Below are 18,443 nucleotides of genomic sequence, written 5' to 3'. Positions count from 1 at the left end.
CACAGATTTAGGAACATAGTGGCACTTCTCCCTTCCCCCGCCCTAACTGCACTTCTGTACCTAATTAATCATAGTCTTCCCATTCCCTCCTCCCTCCTATCCTTTTCAGCTTGTACTGTTCAACATGCTATTCTCTATTTCCATAAGATCAACTATTTTAGCTTTCACATAAATGAGAGAACATGCGGTAATTGTCTTTCTATGCCTGACTTATTTCACTATGCATAATGTCCTTCCAGCTCATCCATCTTGGGGCAAATTGCAGGATTTTATTTTTTAGGACTGAATAATATTCAGTATATATAAAACCACAGTTTCTCTTTTATAAACAGATTTATTTATTTATTTGAAAAGCAGAGTTACGGAGAAAGAAGGAGAGACAGAGGAAGAGAGTGATCTTCCATCTACTGGTTTACTTCCCAAATGCCTCTACAGCAAGGGCAGGGTCAGGCTGAATTTAGGAGCCTGGAAAGAGGAGCCAGGAGTTTCTTCAGGGTCTTCCATGTAGGTGGCAGGGACCTAAACACTTGGGCTATCTTCTGCTGCTTTCCCAGGTACATTAGCAGGGAAACAGATGGGAAGTGGAGCAGCTGGGACACTAACTGGTGCTGATATAGGAAGCCAGCTTCGCAGGCAGCTGGCTTAACCCATTACATCACAACACTGGTGCTGACCACATTTTCTTTATTCATTCATCTATTCATGAACACCTAGGTGATTCCATATTATACTTTGTGAATACTGCTGCAATAAACATAAGAGTACAAGTATGAGTTTGACATAGTGATTTTGTTCTCTGTGGCTATATTCCTATTAGTGGGAACAGTCGATCAGATTGTGGTTATTTGAGTTTTTTGAGAAAACGCCCTACTGTTTTTCCATTAGGATGGTACCAGTTTACATCACCGATGGTACATGAGTTTCCCTTTTCTCTGTGTCCCTGACAGCATTTGTAATTTTCTGTATTTTTGGTAACAACCATTCTGACTGGGATGAGATTGTGTCTCATTGTGGTTCTGAATTGCATTTTCTTGATGATTAGTGATGTTGAGCATTATTGCATATGCTTGTTGGCCATTTGTATATGTTTTTTGAGGCATGTCTACTCAAATCATTTGCACATTTTAAAATCAGATTATTTATGTTTTTGCTGTTGTTCATTATATATTCTAAATATTAATTCAAAGTCAGATGACTACTTGCAAAATTTTTGTCCCATTCTGCAAGTTGTCTCTTCACGCTGTTGACTGTTCCCTTTGCTGTACAGAAGCCTTTTATAATCCCATTTGCCAATATTGCTTTGATTGCCTTGCTTTTGGTGTCATATCCAGAAAAAAAAAAGTTGCCCTAAATCAATGTCCTAAACCGTTTCCTGTGTTTTCCTCTACTAGTTTCATAATATTAGGTTTTATATTTAAGTCTGATTTATTTGAGTTTATTTTTTATATGGTGAGAGATAGAGATCTAGTTTCATTGTTCTGCATAGGCATACCTAATTTCCCAGCACTATTTATTGAGGAAACTGCCCTTTCTCCAATGTATGTTCTTGTTACCTTTGTAACCTTATAGATAATGTGTTTTTTATTTCTGGGTTCTCTATTCTGTTCTCTTTATCTATGTGTCTGTTTTTATGCTAATAACAAGCTGTTTTGGTCATTTTGGCTTTATAGCATGTTTTGAAGTCAGGTATTTTGATGCCTCCAGCTTTGGTCTTTTGAACAGGACTTCTTTGGCTATTTGATACTTTTTGTTGTTCTACTTGAATTTTAGGAATTTTCCCCTATTTCTGTGATTAATGGTACTTTGATAGATTGCATTGTAGATTATGTTCAGTATAAATATTTAAAAATATTAAATTTTAGAATCCATGGATATGGGATGTGTTTCCTTTTTTTAGTGTCCTCTTTAATTTCTTTCATTAAACTTTTATAGTTTCATTGTAGTTATTTTGCAATTTTTATAGTTCTTTTAAATGAGATTGCTTTCTTGAACACTCTAAAATGGTGAATTTTTTGATATGTAAATTATATTTCAATTATAAGAAATCTTCCCTATAATGAATAATAATCCCAAAATTTTTAAGATTAAATTTTCAGGAAAATAACCATTATAATATTATAACTTAGGTGGTCTTCTTCAACTTATTATTTGAAGTTAGTCTAACTTTATACCAGCCTCAAATAAAGAAGGTATATAAGAAAGGAAAATTTCAGGGCAAACTCACCTATTAATAAAGATACACAAACATTTTTCAATATATTTTCATCCCAAATTGAATAATTCAGAAAAGATTCTTTGTCATCAAAAAAAGTCATTCCCAGAAACACATGAATGCCTAATGTTATAAAATTGATTACTGAAAAAATTATATATAATGTATATTTATATAAATTATAAATTTATATATATATATATATATATATGAAAGGCAGTTAGAGGGAGGGAGGGAGGGAAAGTGGGATACAGAGAGGGAGAGAGAGAGAAAAAGAGATCTTCCCTCCACTAGGTCACTCCCTAAATTGCTTCAAGAGCCAAGACAGATCTAAGCCAGAGACAGGAGCCTGGAACTCCATCCGGGAAGTGACCCAAATACTTGGGCAATCATCTGCTGCTTTCTTAGGTATATTATCAGGGAGCTGAATTGGAAATGGAACAGCCGGGACTCAAACCAGGGCACTCATGGGATACCAGTGTCAGAGGTGGTAGCTCAACCCAGTGTGCCACAATGCAAGCTCCTGAAAATTTTTTATAATATTGAAGGAAAACTGCAGGTGATATTCTTAATATTTATAATAAAACCATTGACAAAATCATTGTCCATTTATAATAAACTTACTTTAAATAAATGAGCAGCAATCTTTCCCTCAAATAATAAAGAATGCTTGTATCAAAAATTATTTGAACCACTAGAAGTATTTACTTTATAATCAGAAATATATAATCATTTCTAATATTATTTTGACTTGGTAATATAGTATATATCTTAGACAAAAAAGAAAATACACAAAACAAATGATTTAGAGACTGTAAAGGAAGAGAGACAACTATTATTATTTGTGGAATATGATTGTTAATATAGAAAACCAAAAGTATTTATTTTTGAAATATGGAAATTACTGACAGTATAACAAGGAAGAGGGACATAAAATTAAAATGGAAGAATTGATGGCAATTTTAAGCAGCAACAGTTGTGAAAAGGTTATTTGTTAAAATATTTTTGATAGCAAAAATAAGATACTTAGAAAAATATCTAACAAAAGCCTTAGTATAAAAATTTATTACACAACCTCACACCAGACAACAAATAAAAGGAAAAATATAGTATTCTCATGGATAGGAAGGCTCAATAATGTTTTTCCTAACTTGGCTCTTTGGCTTGAGTGGAATTCCAATCAAAATGTCAGCAAATATTTTCTGAGAAACTTGACGCATTGGTTCTTAAATTTAATTGAAGACATAAAGTTTAAGAATAGTGAAACTTTTCTAAAGAATTTGTAGCCCTTGTCTGTACCCCTAAAAATAGTGGTTTTCTACTTACTACTTCTTAAATCCTTTATTGAGAAGAGGATTAAACTTGTGATTCTAAAAAATTGAAAGTATGTCATCACAAACATTAAAAGAAAAATAATTAGGGAGGGTGGGAGGGAAATATCATTATGCTCTTAAAGCTTTATATATAACATATATGAAATCTGTCCCCTTTATATAAAAAATGAATAAAAAAGAAGACATTTGTATGGAAATTTGCCTTGCTTTATATTGTGATTTAATATGGAGCTCCATAAATTAAAGAAATATATTTGCAAAGGGATAGACAAATTTCCAATGAATCAAATGAGAGAGAGCTGAGAAACAGATCCATTGACAGAGAAAATCTCCAATGTACAGTGGTGGACACTGTACATAAATTGATGAACTATTCAAAAATGCTGGTACTATTTGGTAATTACACAGAAGTAAAATGACTTCATAGTTCTACTTCATATCTAGACAGAAATGGGTGCAATATACTTAAATGCGAAAGGAAAGCCTTTTAACATTTAGAAAAAATATAGGATATAGTTATATCTTTGGGATGAGAAAGATTTCTTAAAAAGCTAAAAAGCTCACCCTAAAAGCCATTTTAAAATGCCACTTGATTACACTGAAATTAAGAAACTCTTTTCATCAAAATGATTATAAAATAAGAAGAAATGCAAGTTATAAATTGAGAAAAAATAGTTGCAATATATAGCCAATACAGATTAGTACTCAGAATATTTAAAGAACTCCATAATAAATGGCTCAATTGATCTTTGGACAAAGAAATATGAATGTTTAAATAACATGGAAAGGTACTCAAAATAACTAATAGTCAGTAAAATGCAAATTGACACCTCAGGAAAGTGCATTTTTTACTTACTAGAATGGGAAAAATGAGTTTAGTAATACCAATTTTCAATGAAGATGTGATATGGCTACTAATACCAATTTTCAATAAAGATGTGATATGGCTACTTATCTGATAAAGTTGAACATTTCCATAACTTCTATCTGTTATTCCAGTCGTAAGTATGTATTCTAGAAAAACTTTTGTATATATTCAGTAGGAAATATGTTTAACAATAAAGTTCAAAGAAGCATTATTTGTATAAGTGGAAAGTAAAAATGAAAATGTTCATCAAAAGAGAGTAAATGTACAAATCGTAATATTTTCACACAAATAACTATTAATCAGCAATGGAAATGAAACAACAGCAAGCAGAAGATGGTTGAAGTTTAGAAATTTTGTACAATGTGTACTATCTGTATAAATTTTATTTATGTATGTATTTATCTATTTGAGAAAAGGGGAGACAGAAGTAGAGAAAGGGAGAAGGAGAGGAAAGAGAGAGAAATGGCTCTCAATAGCTCATTTACTCTCAAAACCTGGGATCTCGGTCCAGGGTGGAAGGAAGTCAATCCCATGAGATGGGATGGACTCATGTGCTTGAGCCATCACTGCTGTCTCCCCTGATCTGCACTGATAGGAAGCTGGACTTAGCAGCTGGAGCTGGGAAACAAGGCACTCCAGTATAAGGACATGGGTGTCCTAACCATTGTCTTAACCACTGGGCCAAATGCTTACCCTTATATTTGTAAACTTTAAAATGAAGGAAAACTGAAAGAATATTTTAGGTGTTCATACACTTGGGTTGTATTTTTCAAAAATAGAATGACAAAGAAAATCCAGTTTAATGGAGACTAGCAAGAATGAGGGGAAAAGAGTGGAATGGGGGAGAAGTTCAAAGATATATGCACCTGTATTTAAAGTGCTTAATTAGATAATAGTTTCTTGATTCTTCATTTATATTACTAGTAAAAATAGTGGTGCTATTAACAGCTAACACTTGCCTAGCCATCACTGTGTCCCAAGCATTGTTGTGACCATGTTATATAACTTGAATTAGTTAATTTTCACAATGTTATTAATAGGTAGATACTATTCTTACTTTCATTTTTCAAGGGGAGAAATGTAAACAGAGAAATGAAGTGACTTGATTAGGGTACATGTAATAAGTGGCAGAGGCAACCTCGCTTCAGAGTTTGCAATTGATAATTCAAATATATATATTACAGATTTTATTCATATATATCAAATATTGCATAATAAAAAGATTCAATAAGAAGGACTTAACTTTTCTCTTAATAAAATAGCTATTAGAGAAACAAAATTTCTTTAAAGATAGTTTTACAGAGGCAGAATTACAGAGAAATGTGGTTCACTCCTCTAATGGCTGCTTCACTCCTCTAATGGCTCAATGGCTGCCAAACCCAGGAATTGGTAGCTTCATCTGCATCTTTTCACATTGGTGTAGGGACCCAAGTACTTGGGCCACCTTTGTTGCTTTCCCAGGCATATTAGCAGGGAGCTGAGTTGGAAGGGGAGCATTCAGGACTTGAACCAGCATCCATGGCTATGCCACAACACTGGCCCTGAGAAAGTTTTATAGGAGCCCAATGCCAACTCACAATAACTGCCTCAATGGAAGTGAAGGAAAGCACTTTTCCTACTCATTTATTACATAGGGATCAGTTTCATCAGACATTCCATTTTCAGGTTGATATTTCCTGGTATAAAATAGCAGCATATCCATGAATTTGATTTGTAGTTACACAGCACTAGTTAAGTCCTTTATAATGGAGATCAAGTTATTTTACACTTTTAATTTTTTTTATTTGCTCCTGGTGGGGTCTTCAAATGTCACTTGCCCACACTATCTTTTCTGATCCCACTGCAAGGAACCCTCAAATTGGCTGAAGTGGGACATTGGGAACCAAGACTCCTTATCTCTGCAATCCTACCCAGGAAGTCTCCTCTTAGAAAAAGATCAAGTTATTTCATTGGGTGTGGATGAATTTCACTCTCAGCTTTGCATGGTCCTGACCACCTCATCTTACCCTGTCCCCTCCAATCCCTGCCCCGTTTTACTTTGGCAAGGAGAAGCTGGAGGACATGGCTACCCAGTGGTCCTCCTCCTTAACCTTGTTAAAAACCAAAAAGGAAAAAAATTCCAGCAAGCTGCATTCCTCTTCTCCACCCTTAGTTAGAACTCTTTTCACATAAGCAGCATGGAAGCTGATGTGTTTACTCATCTCGCTATTTGAAAGTTTCATTATGAGGTTGGGTTGTACAGTAGTTAATGGTATCTTGTCTATATATACCTTGTATCTCTCTCTCTCTCACACACACACACACACAAACTAAACATTTGATAACAGTGACTTCTAGGAACTAATTTTCTTCAAGGTTTCTTGTGTGGTAGGCACCTGAAATATGTAGAAAAGGGTCTTGTGTGGTGTTGTGTCCCCCTGGCCATAGTTGGCTTCTGTTTTGCATGCTCAGTGGCTGGAAGGAAATATGACTGGTTGAGTGTCTCTATTTTCTGTCCCTGCTTGTGCTCCTGTCTGATCAGGCTGGAGATAACAAACAAATAAATAAAACCCACACATATATATATATATAGTAAAAAAAAATCCCCCAGATTTCTGTAGAATTCCTCCCCGCCCTTCCTCTGCAAGATATTGTTACTGTTTTGTTGTTGTTGTCATTACTGAGTTTTTGCTGCAAAACCCCTCTTGTTTTAGTTACAGCAAGAAACAAACAAACAAAAAAACCCAGAAAAGCTGTTGGAAATGACAATAGAGATTATTTATACCAACTTTGAAACTTCCTGGTTTTGACTCCTCTTTTTTAAGATTTATTTATTTATTTGAAAAGCAGAGTTACAGAGAGGCAGAGGCAAAGAAAGAGAGTCTTTCATCCACTGGTTCATTTCCCAAATGACCACAAGGGCTAGAGCTGGGCTGATCCAAAGCTAGGAGCCAGGAGCTTCTTTGGGGTCTCCCATGTGGGTCCGGGGGCCCAAACACTTAGGTCATCTTCCACTGCTTTCCCAGGCCATAGCAGAGAGCTGGATTGAAAGTGGAGCAGCTAGACTTAAACTGGCACCCATACCAGCTACGTCACAGCACAGGCCCCTTTGACCCCTCTTACCAAGAAGGGATAGGGAAAGTTGTTTGGTTATTTACTTAGCCTAGAACCACTCACTGACTATAGTATGTCTTATGGTATGTAGGGCTACTGTTTAATTTTATAATAATCAGACATTTACTGTGTCCTTTTTTCTGATTAGAGGGTAATTTCAGTCTCTAAATTAATCTTGGGTTGAATATATGCTATGTACAGCTATAGTTGCATAAATTGTTTTTACATGTCTTAAATCAGCTTGTCAGCTTCTTAAAAAGAATACATTATTTCTGGAAATCTGAACAGAATTAGCAATTTGATACTTATCATATTTCTTCAGTGATCCTGATGTTAGTATTTTAGGCATGAAATTCCTTTTGCAATAACACATGGATTTGAGTTTGGCTGAGTGTGAGTGATTACAGGTATACATTGCCTGTCAGCAAAAATACAGGTTTGCGTAGATATTGTTGTTGCCCTATCCAGGTCTTGTTAGCAGAGAGGTGAACTCACTTGCCTTCTGCTGTATTTCCCAGCCAAGAGTCCAAACAGTTACATTTGAGTGGAAAACTGTGGAGCCCTTAGTACTCCTGAGCTTTTTATGTGATCAGACTGAGGCTAGATTTCAGCTGAAAGCGCATCTTTGCTATCTTTTTCTCTCTGTCCCACTCATTTTCTTCCACAGTAAATCTCTTGTGAAGACATATTGCTGTCTGAAAGTCTGCTTCTAGGAATTTCCCCCATGGTAGGATTTGAGGAAGTATACACTTTTCCCACTTTATCTCTTCTTACTTCACTGCCCTAAGAAACAGATCACTCTGGGAACCATGAAAAGGTTTCTTATTTGTCTTTGGCTCTTTTTGTCTTTTTTAAAACCAATAACAGGTAGAAACTCATCCTGCAAATTGTATTTTATATTTTAGTCTGGTTTCAGGACAATTTGATCATTTTTTTTGTAGCTCTGTTGATCTTTGTTTTTAACTTAAGTCAGTTGGAAATAGCTTTCCAATTCTAACTTTCCTTTTCCAACGTTTTCATCAGCAAGTTCTATATGTTTGGATTACACTTGTGAAGCATCAGAAATATCCCCTATGATGGGACAAATCCTGTTCAATCCAAAGCAGATGAATTGTAGGGGAGTGAAGGCTGACACAAACACTTGTATTTGAGAAATACATGTATCTATCTCCTGATGAAAAAAGATAGTAAAACCAAGATTGATACTATTCCAAATATTGATCAACTACCTCCTATTGGCAGAATACTAATTGTATATAAATTACTGAGGGCAGAGCAAATAGCAGAAATTCAGTTCCTATTCATATGTTGCCAGGAGCCTGAGAGGGGATATTGGTGCTTTTGGTGGTGGTATTAACAGGGAGCAGCTCAATGCTACTTGGAAAAAGAGTCAATATTCAGGAAAACATCCCTTTTCATTCTGATAACTATGTTTAACCAATGATGAATCTATGCTTCTAGGAACCAGAAAAAGGATTTGGTTATCATGCTGAATATGTTTGATTTAAGCTAGCACTAATATTTGATATCAGCTCTTTGGGTGAAACAATGAAAATATCAAGAGAAATTAAAACCTCAGATTTAAAGTAAGTCATAAGACTTTGGTTTTGGGCCAGCGATGCAGCTCACTAGGCTAATCCTCTGTCTGCGGCACTGGCACCCTGGGTTCTAGTCTTTGCCTATGCCAATGTCTTGCAGAGTTTCCCCAATGCTCTCCTCTAGTAATTTGATGCTATCAGGGCATAGATTTAGATCCTTGATGCATTTTGAGTTGATTTTTGTATAAGGTATAAGAGGGGTCTTGTTTCATACTTCTGCATACAGAGATACAATTTTTTGCAGCAGCATTTGTTGAAGGGACTGTTCTTTCTCCAGAGATTGATTTTAGCTCTTTTATCAAAGATTAGTTGGTTGTAGAACCATGGATTGATTTCTGGAGTTTCTATTCAGTTCCATTGATCAACATGTTTATTTTTTTGCCAATACCAGCCTCTTTTGATTATAACTTCTCTGTAGTAAGTCTTGAAATATGGTATTATGTCACTAGTGATGAGTTGGATACCGCCCCAGTCTGATTTCTGTGACTGAAGGTGTTTTCTGACCTGTGAGCTCATCTAACACTAAGTTGATTGGGCAGGCTTCACAATCCGTAGGAAGTGTTTAGACTAGTGGTGTCTGAATTGTGCTTCGAAACTGACATAGCCTTTACAGATGTGCCTTTCTGCTCCATCTCTTGCAGGGAAGCTAAGCTGAATTCCAGGCTGAAGCTACTGGTCTGAAGAAAGAACAGGTGCATGTAAATGGGCTCCCAAATATTGGAGGATGTCAGAAATGAAGTTTTCAAATCATTAAGACAATCATTTTAGCCTTCCTAATAAAGCTGCTTTCCTTCTTAAAAAAAAAAAGAGAAATATGGTATTATGATATGTCTAACTTTGTTTTTGTTGTACAAGATTGCTTTAGCTATTTGGGGTCTCTTGTCTTTCCATATGAATTTTAGCACTGTTTTTTCTATATCTGAGAAGAATGCCATTGGTATTTTGATTGGGATCACATTGAATCTGTAAATTGCTTTCAGTTGTATGGATATTTTGATGATATTAATTCTTCCAATCCACAAAAATAGAAGAATTTTTACATTTTGGGGGGCCTTCTATTTCTTTCTTTAATGTTTTGTAATTTTATCATAGAACTCAGTTTCATAAAACAAATACATAAAACCAGATTTGCAGTATTTATAGCCTTAAAATTTGTTTTATAGCTGAAAAGAATCTTTGTACTTAAAAACAGTGTATTATGAACAATCTTTATTTACCTGTCTCAACAAAACAGACAAATTCAGTTTCATGATGACAAAAATACAGAACACACATAGGCCTCAGGCCTCTGTGAACAGGACATTCATGCCAAGCTTTTAATGCTTTTTTCTTGGCATCTTCATGGTACTGATTTATAAAATTCTTCAACCTTTCTATTAGAAAGCAAAATAAACTACCAAGTCTGATGTTATATGCTCTCAAGTGCTTTTGCTCTTAAGAGTTCTCATTAGATATTCTAGTGACTTATGACCTATAACTTTAAGTGAAGTTGTAAACAAGGCAGAATCAAAGTATAAACATAATTCTATAATCTGAATCACAAATAAAGATTTATTCAAGAATATTTATCACAGGACTATTTACAATGGCAACAACTGAAAACAATTTAAAAATAGAAAAACAAGAAATGATTAAACAAAACAATTCATGATAGATTGCTCTGAGGATATTAAAATTGTATTTATAAAATATTTAAAGGCATGGTAATTTTATTAGGCAAATAAAATAATGCTCAGAATTTTAGATACAATGAGATCATTTTTGTTATTTGTCTATACAAGACAGGACCTAACAGATTACTAAGAATTATAATCTCAGGGACAGTGTAAATATGGGAGATATTTGTTTTATTTAACTTTATGATTACTCTATAGGAGCAAATTATTTTTAGAATCAAAAATTTATTAATGTTATTTATACCTTCATAGTGATGAGTTTTATCTTACATGTATAAATTAGTACAGCAGAGTGAAAAGTGGGTGTTGTGATTATAGTCTAACGTGTGCGAATGAAGGCCTAAGAAAAGATTATAAGAGAAATATAGTATAGAAAAGAGGTAAGGTGGGTTGAGGGGAGATCCAAGATGACTGAATAGGGAGAAGCCATGCTGACCTCAGCCGCAGACAAATACCAGGAAAATGAAGGAAAGACTATTTTCCCAGGGGACTGACTAAAATTTTCAGTGAAGTCCAGACAGAACAAATGCAAATCTTAGGAGTTCCAGAAGGTATGGAGAAAAAGAATGATTTAGAACATCATTCAATGAAATAGTAGCAGAAAATTTCCCCAATTTGAAGTATGATATGGACATCCATATATGGGAACCTCAAATATGCCTGATCAGAAAGACCCTCATGATGACACACTATAATCAACTTTCAAAAGTAAAACATACAGAGAATTTCTTAAAATATGCAAGAGAGAAATACCAGATCACCTTTAGAGGATCTTTATGAGATTAACTTCAGATTTCTTGACAGAAACCCTATAGGCAAGTAGAGAACAGAGAGATAAACTCCAAATCCTAAAACAAAAACTATCAATCCAGAACAATTTACCCAGCAAAGTTCTCATTCATAAGTTAAGGTGATATAAGGGCCTTCTAAGACAAGCAAAAATTCAAAGAATTTGTCAGTATCCACCTAGCCTTACCAATGATACTTAAGGATGTATTACATATAGAAACAGAGAAAGACATTCAGCTTCATGAAAGAATGTGAAGGGAGAAAACCTCCCAGTGAAAGAAAAAGGAGATTCAAAATGAATACCAATATTCATAGAAAAAAGGCAGGACAAACTCATTACTTATCAATAATAATCTTGAATGTTAGTGGACTAAATTATATAATTAAAAGATATAGGCTGGGGGCCAGCGCTGTGGCCCTGGCCTGACGCCCTGGCCTGAAGCGCCAGCATCCCATAGGAACACCGGTTCGAGACCTGGCTTCTCCACCTCCAATCCAGCTCTCTGCTGTGGCCTGGGAAAGCAGTGGAAGCTGGCCTAAGTCCTTGGGCCCCTGCACCCACGTGGGAGACCCAGAAGAAGCTCCTGGATCCTGGCTTCAGATAGGTGCAGTTCCGGCCATTGTGGCTAATTGGTGGATGCAAGGCTTCTCTCTCTCTCTCTCTCTCTCTCTCTCTGCCTTTCCTCTCTCTGTGTAATTCTGACTTTCAAATAAATAAGTAAATCTTAAAAAAAAGACATAGACTGGCTGAATGGATAAAAAAAACAAAACATCTATATGCTGCCTATAAGAAACATAGTTCACCAATAAAGATACATATGGACTGAAAGGGAAAGGAGGGAAAAAGATATTCCATGCAACTGGAAATAAAAAATGAGCAGAAGCAGCTATTCTCATATGAGAAAAAATATAGTTTAAGACAGGAACTGTTAAAAGAGACAAAGTAGCTCATTATATAATTACTAGGGGATCAACTCAACAAGAAGACATAACAATAGTAAATATATAAACATTCAATGCCAGAGAACTCAGTTTTATAAAACAGATGTTAATGAATGCATCTAATAGGAGACTTAAACTCCAGTACAATAATAATGGGGGACCTCAGCACCTCACTTTCATCAACTGGACCAAAAAAAAATCAGTAAAGAAACAACAGAAATAATCTGCACTATAGAACAAATGTACATAGTAGATATCTATAGAACATTTCATCACACAGCTGCAAAATACATGTTCTTTTCATCAGTGCTTGAAACATTCTCTAGAATAGATCATACCTCGCCATAAAACAAGTCCCAATAAATTAAAAAAAATCTTATTGTGTATCTTTTCTAACCACAATGGAATGTAGTTGGAAATTAACAACAAAGAAACTGTAGAAAATATACAAAAACATGGAGACTGAACAATATGCTCTTGAGTGAATAGTGGGTCATAGGAGAAATCAGAAGAGAAATAAAAAATTATTTGATTTAAATACCTAGGAGTAAATTTAACCAAGGATGTGAAAGATCTCTACAATGAAAATTATGAAAAATTCATGAAGGAAATACAAGAAGACACACACAAAAAAAGTGAAAAATCTCCCATGTTCATGGATTGGAAGGATTAATATCACAAAAGTGTGCACACTACTCAAAGCAATTTGCAGATTCAATGTGATCCCAATGAGAATTAAACCACACATCTACAACCAACTAATTTTTGACAAACAAACTAAAAATCACTCCCTGAAGGAAATAGAGTCTCCTCAACAAATGGTGTTAGGAAAATTAGATTTCCACATGCAGAAAGTTGAAACAAGATCCCTACAATACACCCTATACAAAAATCAGCTCACAATGGATCAAGGACCTATACCTAAGATCTGAAATCATCAAATTACTAGAGGAAAACATAGGGGGAATCCTATAAGACAGTGGCCTTGGCAAAGACTTCTTGGATTAGACCCTAGAAACACAGGAAATAAAAGAAAAAAGTGGATAAATGGGTTTAAATCAAACTAAGAAACTTTAGCACAGCCAAATAAATAATCAACAAAGTGAAGAGGTAACCAACAAAATGGAAGAAAATATCTGCAAGCTATGCATTTGATACAAGGAGCTCAAGAAACTTAGCAACAACAAAATCCAGTTAAGAAATGAGCAAAGGATGTGAGAAATTACAAATGGCCAAAAGACATGAAAAAATTCTTAGGATCACTAGTCATTAGGGAAATGAAAAACAAACAAACAAACATGGTATCATCTAACTCTAGTTAGAATGGTTACTATCCAAAAAATAGCAATTGCTGGTGAGGATGTGGAGATAAAGGTACCCTAATACACCTTTGGTGGGAATGTAAATTGGTGCAACCATTAGGGAAGATAGTGTGGAGGAGATTCCTCAGAAAACTACAAATAGGTGACCCAGCTATCTGACTCATGGGATGAAAGCCAAAGGAAACAAAAGCAGCATATGAAAAAGTAACATGTACTCCCTTGTTACTAGAATCTTAATTCACAACGGCTTAGGTATGGAATCAACCTTGATGTCTATCAACTGAAGACTGGAGAAAGAAAATATGGTATATATATACATGATGGAATATTAATCATAAAAAATGAAATCGTCATTTTCACACAAAATGAATGCAACTGGAGATCATTATGTTAAGTGAAATAAACCAGACCCAAAAAGACAAATACCATATTTTCTTTAATTTTTGATAGAGAGAGGATAAAAATTGCATAGATGTCAGATCATTTGGTATATTGTTTAAATATTGCTTCATTGATTCATACCATGTAATAATAATATACTGTTGTTTCATGCTTTGTTCTTAATTGGATGTTGATTATGAATGGAATAAGATGACAAGAAACTTATCAATCTGTACAGTTAAGTGTATTTCTTGGTACGTATACTGTATGTTAATGAAATGTCTAAAATAAATCAAACACTCCTCCCCCCTAAAAAAAAGAGAGGAAAGGAGGTGTAACAGAACTTTGGGGAACATGTGATGCACTTGGTGAGAACAGTAGCAAAAGGAACAGAAGGAGATTTAAGGTCACTGGAGCCAGAGGAGGTAAGTCTCATGAAAGAGCCCATGTTTTATTTTGTCCAAATGCTTCTGATAGTAGCAAAATCAGAACTCTTAGTTTTGGCAGTGATATTACTGGTAATTTTAAGGAAAAGGGTCAGTGAAATAAAGTGAATGATACATAATAAAGGATTTGAGGGAGAACTGTTCCTTTGAACATTCACAAGCATGTAAAGTAAAGGAGTAGAAAGGTAGGTTTGAAGAAATTTTATTTGCAATTGAAAAACCATTAGCATATTTGTTGATGAAAGAAGAAGCTAATATGGAAGACAAGATAGAGGGCGATGAAGAAAGAGAGAATTTAGTAGGCAACGTATAGGGTTCTGAGAGGATCAAACATAGCATGTTCAAAGGCCTGTCTTGGAAAGAAGCCAAGGGTATTATTTGTCTTTTTCTTTTCTTTATTTGATTTAATTTTTGAGGGGCAGAGAGAGAAAAAACAATGATAGGAAGCTCTCATCTGCTAGTTAACTGCCCAAATACCAACAATGACCCAGTCCAAGCTAAAACCGTAGCTTGTCAGGTACTTTGGAGAAATTCTCACCCACTTTTTCTAAAGTCAAAATTCCCCTCTTTACCTGATAAACATCCAGAGTTTCAACTCATTTTACCATTTAAAATCTGAATAATAAGTTGAAAATTCTGCACAAATGAAGGTACAATTATGACTTAAAATTTTCTTTATCTCTGTATTTCATGTTACAGTTCAGTTTCCAAACTCTACCTTGGTCATTAATTCTGTTTCTCAAAGATTATTTACATATGCCTAAAGTTAGGATAATTAATTCCACTTGCTTCTTTAGTCAAATATCTTCACTCCTCAAAGATAAAATTCTTCATAGTTTCCGAAAACATTCTATTTCATAGAAATATTGGCCTCTTTTTCTAGCATGACATTCTCAGCATTTTCTGTGTGGAAAATTTCTGTATATTCTTTAAAGCATGGTTTAAGTATCTTCTACCCTGTACCCTTCATATGATTTCTCCCTTCCTCTCCCTTCCTCTCCCTTCCTCTCCCCTCCCCTCCCCTTCCCTTCCCTTCAGATTTAAAAAAAGCAAGATTTATTAGTGTCAAAGACCTCCAGCCAGACAGGCATGGAGGGGGCTTCCAAGAGAGGAAAGAACCCAAAGTGGTCCATGGCAGTCGAGTTTTTAAGCACAATTTTGATTGACATTCAGTTACAAGGCAGGGACAAAACCCATCAAAAGACCTGATTTACAATCATTTATCCTGTGTCGCTTGCTCATGATAAAATAATAAACCATCCAGAAAGGTGGGATAGGTAACTAGTTTTCATAATAATCTGTGAGTTCAGGAGGATTAAATCACCACTCCCTTGATACTCTCATGGTAAATTTAGATTCCTAAGGAAGGATGGCAGATATTTTGTTCTTGCTAAAGATAGTCTTTTGGGGGGGGGGGAAACAAGGTCTCTATACCACAAATTCCACTGGGACCACCCTGACTACCTATTAACTCATCTGACTCCTCACATTCTCCCCTCAAGAAGAATGGACCCTAGCTTCTCTTAGGGAGACTGGGCAATGATCTCTCTGCTCTGGCTGTTCCATGCTGAAAAGGGACATCATTGGGAAGGGCAGTCAAGGCAGGGTTCCAGCATGAGGTGGCTTCTCAGCAGGAGGTGGCTTCTCTAGGGGATGTGGTGCCACCTTGCAGAACCTGCTTCCATCTGAGGTTTCATGTGCTGGCCACCTAGAATTTTACTTTTGCATGTCTGGAGAAAATGAATCTAACAAGCAGTTTAAACTCATAGGATCTAAAGCCGAGGGCAGGGTCATTGTTAGAGGCCCTAAGAAAGGTGCTGCCTAAACCAAGCAAGTTTTCTTATTGAGAGGCAAATAGAAACAGAAGGGGCTTGATAATAATCAGGTGGGCTTCAAGGCCTTGCCTGCTTTGAGGCCCAGTCCTATCTATCTATTCACGTGAGTATATCATAAGGGAGATGTGAACTTCATTAGGGGAAGCACCCTGTTGACTCTCATTACTTAGCTGTCCTGGAAGAAAAGCTGGCTGAAGAGAAGGTAGGTGGCATCTCTAAAAGGAAAATATTTTTTGTTAATTTACAGTTCTGTCTGCAATGTTGCTGACCTTACTGGCCAGCCCCTCAACAGCAGTGGTTACTTTGGAAGCCAGGCCAAATGAAGGGCTTTTCTGCTTAGAGTCAACAAGGCCTGTGGATCTGACCTGGAGCCCATTGACTACAGGGCAGTTCTATTTCTAGTGACCCAATTCTTGGCTGGCAGAGAAGCCAGGGCTCTTTATAAGCTGACTTCTGCTGAAGCCCTGGCTTTCTACATTGAAAAACAATGCAGTGCATTGGCCTGTTGGGTCTCCTTGATGGCAGATCACTGTGTAAAGCAGCCATCAATTGGCTTGCCATCTATCTTTACATTGCTCCTGCTGCCTACCTTCCCCTTCCTCCTCGTTTTTGTTAAAACAGACCAGAGGAAACATTTAAGAGGATGCAAATCAAGGGGGTGCTCAGTTCCATCTCTGATCTTTAGTGGCCTAAACTAGCAATCTATAGTCATAGACATGTTCTGATAGTGGCTTTTCTGTGAGGTAAACAATGCCCATGAGTATAGCTGTGTCCTCACTTTAAAACCTTCTCTCCCTTCATTTGGTCTGAAGTGTGGAGGTTTTGCCTGTTTACTGTGCCCATGGCAAACTAAATCTAGCTGTGAAATCATAATTTAAGCTCTCATTTTGGCTATGGTATTATTATAGAAAATGTTAGCCATCCACTTTATAAAGTCTAAAGATCAAATTGTACATCCTGGAGAGTCCTTCAGAATAGAATCAGTTTCCTTTCTTGAAGAGAATAGAGAAATGAGGGAACAAATCAGACTTCCAAGATCGCTTACTGACAATAACAACATCAAATAAAAACTTAGCAAACAATTTTAACTGTGGGGAAATAGCAACTATGAAAACATTTGTGAAAAGGTCCAATGCCTTCTATAAATTTTAAGAGTACATTTATTTGAAAATATCGCTTAAATTAATAACACAAGCAAACCCAAGTGCAATCATGTCAATAAATTTAAAGCACCTGGTACAGAGATTTAGTTCACACAAGCCAAAAAGGTATCTTTGATTAGCTTAGCAGTTTAAATTTATGAGCGATATTTTATCTATCAGCCAATTAAAATGGGGCTCTTAATAAATAATTCTCATGTAGACATAAATATGAGCACATGTGTAACATAACATACAAGATAGAACAATAAAGCAGTTTTAGTAATAGTATCTTAAAATATATTTTTTCTTAAAAAATTATTAGAATTACTTCCTACTGTTAGTAATCCGAATTAATCTAAGTTGAAACCTGTAGTACATCATTGGCTTTATCTGCTTACAAAACTGCTCCAAAATACTGAATACAATAGGGATTAGGGAAAAAGAGGTCCTTTGGAACCTGAAAGAGGACACATTTAAACACAGAACCAACAATATTTTAACTTCATGAGCACTAAGTCTGATATATAAAACTGTGGATGACAAAAGACTTTAAATAGCCATGTTTAAAGTTATTAACTCATTAACTAACAAGAAGAGGCACTTGCTTACTCCACAGAATATTTTTGAAAACACCTGTAGGATTTTATAAAGTATCCCTTGTAGACCTCTGGGCCTTTCTCATTAAAATAACCATCATGTTTGGTAACACAAGATCATTAGAATTTTTAACTTTTGGACATTTGGATCAGTAGTATTTTACATTATCATAACTTAAAATTTAGCACCATTTCACACCTTGACAGTA

General features: G+C 35.5%; 1 non-coding gene across 1 annotated transcript; it reads left to right on the top strand.

Annotated features, from left to right (window-relative positions):
* The first annotated feature begins 9,546 nt into the window (after positions 1–9,546).
* On the top strand, positions 9,547–9,614 carry LOC133757239 (small nucleolar RNA SNORD31). The gene has a single exon (XR_009865613.1). It is a non-coding gene; the product is annotated as a small nucleolar RNA SNORD31 (small nucleolar RNA).
* The last annotated feature ends 8,829 nt before the right edge of the window (positions 9,615–18,443 follow it).

This window comes from Lepus europaeus, chromosome 3 (assembly GCF_033115175.1).
Source record: "Lepus europaeus isolate LE1 chromosome 3, mLepTim1.pri, whole genome shotgun sequence".
Classification (NCBI taxonomy): domain Eukaryota; kingdom Metazoa; phylum Chordata; class Mammalia; order Lagomorpha; family Leporidae; genus Lepus; species Lepus europaeus.
This window is presented reverse-complemented; position numbering and strand designations above follow the sequence as displayed.